The following is a 6,000-nucleotide window of genomic DNA, read 5'->3' on the forward strand; positions in this document are numbered from 1 at the left end:
AACTTTCACGGCACAAGTGAGCTATAAAAGTACCATATCGGTGCGAAAAATGTCGACAAGAAAAAGTCACTAAAAAAAAAGTCGACAAAAAAGTCAGCAAAAAATAAAAGTCGACAAAAAAAAAAGTCGTCATCAAAAAATAAAAGTCGGTAAAAAATTTAGTCACTTTGACATAATTTGGACACTTTTTTTGTGGACTTTTTTATAGATAAGGTATAGTCTCACTGTTAAACCCTCCCGGAAAAACATAACCTAGCCATACATAGAAACAACTTTTACAGCGTGAGTAAGCTATAAGGTATAGTCGACTATATTAACACTGTCTAAACTAAAACAGGCCAGGTCAACATCGGTTGATCGAATTTGCGTTATAAAGTGATCCAGTCAATAATGCCGCGCGAAGATGTCATGATTCCGGGTAAATTCGAAAGCACGAAGGTTTCTATCTTGGATATATGGAAATGATATCTAAACTGGAATGTATTCGCAAAGTTTTTTTCCGAACTTCGAGAGAATTGGAATATTCATAGGCGACTAAGAAAAAAATAAAGTTCTGTTTTCTGTGGGTCAGTTCTCGTTTATCGCCATTCCTAAAAGTTTCGCGAAAAAAGCAAAAAAATAACGAAGTCACAAAAGTTTCTCCGACTAAAGTTTCACATTTAACGTATTAAAATAACCAACTATTTTCACTAATGAGCAAAAGCATTGCCTCGTTTATTAACGTGTATTTACAATGCTAGCAATTACGTCAAATAAAACATCTGACGTCAAATTAAAACTTTCACAAACAACATTTTAAAACTCGAGTAAGAACACCTAAGGAGACCTCTAGTGCAACTGAGATCACTGCATGATGCAATAACATCTGCATACATGCATGTCCATTAACAATAAACGTGATGGACATGCATTACCTGCTGGTGAATACGATAAAGATCATACTAGAACGGAAATGACAAAACAAACATAATTTACAGTATAAGAGACAACATAAATGGTTAATGAGAGATGTAACGGAATGACCATTTTAAATGTCCAAAAAGATCTTGCCGAAAGATATAGAGTGAAAAACACCCCACAAAGACATGCGAGATGATGAAAAGACAGATCTTGTTCAAGTGAGGAAAGTGAAAAAACATCTCTAACCTAGAAGGACGATATCAACAGAAAGGTAAATAAAAAAATCATCCGAAGCAGCCCTTTCGGATACTAGGACAGACCTTGTTAAAGGACAAAAAGGAAAAAAAAACATCTGGAGTACATAAAGACGACACCAGCAGGAGAGATAATGAAAGAACATCAAAGGCAGGGCTCTCGGATGCAAGGAAAGACCTTGTTCATGAAACGCAATTAAAATAACATCTGAGAGTATGGAAGGACGATATCAACCGGAAAGATAGTGAAAAAGCATCCAAGAAGTCGCCCTCTTAGATGCAAAGAGAGATCCTCAAGGAGCAAAAGTGAATAAACAGCTGGAGAGTAAAGAAGGTCAATATCAACCGGAAAGATAGTGAAAAAGCATCCAAGAAGCCGCCCTCTTGGATGCAAAGACAGATCTTGATCAAGGAGGGAAAGTGAATAAACATCTGGAAAGTATAGAAGGACGATATCAACCGGAAAGATAGTGAAAACACATCCAAGAAGCCGCCATGTTGGATGCAAAGACAGATCCTGATCAAGGAGGGAAAGTGAATAAACAGCTGGAGAGTATAAAAGGACGATATCATCCGGAAAGATAGTGAAAAAGCATCCAAGAAGCCGCCCTCTTAGATGCAAAGAGAGATCCTGACAAAGGAGCAAAAGTGAATAAACAGCTGGAGAGTATAGAAGGACGATATCAACCGGAAAGATAGTGAAAAAGCTTCCAAGAAGCCGCCCTCTTGGATGCAAAGACAGATCCTGGTCAAGGAGCAAAATTGAATAAACAGCTGGAGAGTAAAGAAAGACGATATCAACGGAACAGAAAATGAAAAAGTATGTGAGAAGCCGCGCTCTTGGATGCAAAGAGAGATCTTGATCAGGGAGGGAAAGTGAATAAACAGCTGGAGAGTATAGAAGGACGATATCAACCGGAACAGAAAATGCAAAAGCATCCGAGAAGCCGCCCTCTTGAATGCAAAGAGAGATCCTGATCAAGGAGCAAAAGTGAATAAACGGCTGGAGAGTATAGAAGGACGATATCAACCGGAAAGATAGTGAAAAAGCATCCAAGAAGCCGCCTTCTTAGTTGCAAAGACAGATCCTGATCAAGGAGCAAAAGTGAATAAACAGCTGGAGAGTATAGAAGGACGATATCAACCGGAAAGATAGTGAAAAAGCATCCAAGAAGCCGCCTTCTTAGTTGCAAAGACAGATCCTGATCAAGGAGGGAAAGTGAATAAACAGCTGGAGAGTATAGAAGGACGATATCAACCGGAAAGATAGTGAAAAAGCATCCAAGAAGCCGCCCTCTTAGTTGCAAAGACAGATCCTGACAAAGGAGCAAAAGTGAATAAACAGCTGGAGAGTATAGAAGGACGATATCAACCGGAAAGATAGTGAAAAAGCTTCCAAGAAGCCGCCATCTTGGATGCAAAGACAGATCCTGGTCAAGGAGCAAAATTGAATAAACAGCTGGAGAGTAAAGAAAGACGATATCAACGGAACAGAAAATGAAAAAGTATGTGAGAAGCCGCGCTCTTGGATGCAAAGAGAGATCTTGATCAGGGAGGGAAAGTGAATAAACAGCTGGAGAGTATAGAAGGACGATATCAACCGGAACAGAAAATGCAAAAGCATCCGAGAAGCCGCCCTCTTGAATGCAAAGAGAGATCCTGATCAAGGAGCAAAAGTGAATAAACGGCTGGAGAGTATAGAAGGACGATATCAACCGGAAAGATAGTGAAAAAGCATCCAAGAAGCCGCCTTCTTAGTTGCAAAGACAGATCCTGATCAAGGAGCAAAAGTGAATAAACAGCTGGAGAGTATAGAAGGACGATATCAACCGGAAAGATAGTGAAAAAGTATCCAAGAAGCCGCCCTCTTGGATGCAAAGAGAGATCTTGATCAAGGAGGGAAAGTGAATAAACAGCTGGAGAGTATAGAAGGACGATATCAACCGGAAAGATAGTGAAAAAGCATCCAAGAAGCCGCCTTCTTAGTTGCAAAGACAGATCCTGATCAAGGAGCAAAAGTGAATAAACAGCTGGAGAGTATAAAAGGACGATATCATCCGGAAAGATAGTGAAAAAGCATCCAGAAAGCCGCCCTCTTGGATGCAAAGAGAGATCCTGATCAAGGAGCAAAAGTGAATAAACAGCTGGAGAGTATAGAAGGACGATATCAACCGGAAAGATAGTGAAAAAGCATCCAAGAAGCCGCCCTCTTAGATGCAAAGAGAGATCCTGATCCAGGAGCAAAAGTGAATAAACAGCTGGAAAGTATAGAAGGACGATATCAACCGGAAAGATAGTGAAAAAGCATCCAAGAAGCCGCCCTCTTGGATGCAAAGAGAGATCTTGATCAAGGAGGGAAAGTGAATAAACAGCTGGAGAGTATAGAAGGACGATATCAACCGGAAAGATAGTGAAAAAGCATCCAAGAAGCCGCCCTCTTGGTTGCAAAGAAAGATCTTGATCAAGGAGGGAAAGTGAATAAACAACTGGAGAGTTTAGAAGGACGATATCAACCGGAAAGATAGTCAAAAAGCATCCAAGAAGCCGCCTTCTTAGTTGCAAAGACAGATCCTGATAAAGGAGCAAAAGTGAATAAACAGCTGGAGAGCATAGAAGGACGATATCAACCGGAAAGATAGTAAAAAAGCATCCAAGAAGCCGCCATCTTGGATGCAAAGACAGATCCTGATCAAGAAGCAAAATTGAATAAACAGCTGGAGAGTAAAGAAAGACGATATCAACGGAACAGAAAATGAAAAAGTATGTGAGAAGCCGCGCTCTTGGATGCAAAGAGAGATCTTGATCAGGGAGGGAAAGTCAATAAACAGCTGGAGAGTATAGAAGGACGATATCAACCGGAACAGGAAATGAAAAAGCATCCGAGAAGCCGCCCTCTTGAATGCAAAGAGAGATCCTGATCAAGGAGCAAAAGTGAATAAACGGCTGGAGAGTATAGAAGGACGATATCAACCGGAAAGATAGTGAAAAAGTATCCAAGAAGCCGCCCTCTTGGATGCAAAGAGAGATCTTGATCAAGGAGGGAAAGTGAATAAACAGCTGGAGAGTATAGAAGGACGATATCAACCGGAAAGATAGTGAAAAAGCATCCAAGAAGCCGCCTTCTTAGTTGCAAAGACAGATCCTGATCAAGGAGGGAAAGTGAATAAACAGCTGGAGAGTATAAAAGGACGATATCATCCGGAAAGATAGTAAAAAAGCATCCAGAAAGCCGCCCTCTTGGATGCAAAGAGAGATCCTGATCAAGGAGCAAAAGTGAATAAACAGCTGGAGAGTATAGAAGGACGATATCAACCGGAAAGATAGTGAAAAAGCATCCAAGAAGCCGCCCTCTTAGATGCAAAGAGAGATCCTGATCCAGGAGCAAAAGTGAATAAATAGCTGGAAAGTATAGAAGGACGATATCAACCGGAAAGATAGTGAAAAAGCATCCAAGAAGCCGCCCTCTTGGATGCAAAGAGAGATCTTGATCAAGGAGGGAAAGTGAATAAACAGCTGGAGAGTATAGAAGGACGATATCAACCGGAAAGATAGTGAAAAAGCATCCAAGAAGCCGCCCTCTTGGATGCAAAGAAAGATCTTGATCAAGGAGGGAAAGTGAATAAACACCTGGAGAGTAAAGAAAGACGATATCAACCGGAAAGATAGTGAAAACGCATCCGAGAAAGCGGCCTCTTGGATGCAAAAATAAAGCTTGAGCGAGGAGCGAATGTGAATAAACATCTGGAAAGTATAGAAGTACGATATCAACCGGAAAGATAGTGAAAAAGCATCCGATTCCTTCTTTGGGACACTGTGGTAGAAAAGTAGGAAAAGTGTAATATCTGAAGCAGAGAAAAAATATCAAATCTTATTTAAAAACGAAATGTGAATTGATAACTGGGTTATGGTGAGAGGATTTAAGCAGGACAGTTAATGAAGGTGTATGCAAAAATGTTTTATTGGGTGCTAATAGAAATCGTGATTAAATATAAATGGACGATTTTAGAGGTATTTCTGATTTATGAGATTCCTTTTGGATATTGCAACGTGTTTTATTTTAAATGAAAGTAAAATATTATCCGCAACAATAATCTTAGCAATAACAGTTTTTAATTTCTATTAATTGACTGACTTCTAAAGCTACTCGTCTGTACTAATATACAAGAGTAGCGTAAAATCGTGACGGTTAAGATTTTTTCTAAATCGTAATTTCTGAACTTCATTTCTTTAGAAACTCACATCAAAATATTTGCAGGAAATCAACTGGCAACGTGTTTAATTAATTGATTTATTGATCGAATATGGAAGCGAATAAAATTTTAAACGTTGTTCAACGACACATAATGACGCATATTTCGAAAGTTAAAGCTGTGCAACGAGACATCTTGTGCAATTGAATTCTCTTGCAACTAATAAGAAACAAAGACATGTCTTGTTAAAACACCATGCCAAATAAAGTGTAACACCACAGATTCCTCCCTTTACGTCGACCCTTTTTTAAAGTTAATATTTGTAATATTTTCCAGAATATCACTGATTGACTTATTGACTGCAGAGTTTTGACTGTATCACCTAATAGCTTAGTGGTAAAGCAGGACACCTTCAAATGTCTCGACGTAGGTTCGATTCCTACTTGGTTTTACAGTTGAAATCTTTGCGTGTCAGCCAGTTATGACGTAATATTGGAAAATAATTTCCTCCTTGTAATCTTCTATGTTCCTTTGTAAAGCTGCGTGACACTTTATTTGGTGTGTTTATGTTTACGTTGTAAGAATGAAGAAAAAAATAATTAGAAACACGTACTTTCAGCCACATAATGTGGAATCGTTTTTGTTTTGTTTGTTCT

The sequence above is a fragment of the Hydractinia symbiolongicarpus genome, chromosome 10 (genome assembly GCF_029227915.1).
Source record: "Hydractinia symbiolongicarpus strain clone_291-10 chromosome 10, HSymV2.1, whole genome shotgun sequence".
NCBI classification, from domain to species: Eukaryota; Metazoa; Cnidaria; class Hydrozoa; order Anthoathecata; family Hydractiniidae; genus Hydractinia; species Hydractinia symbiolongicarpus.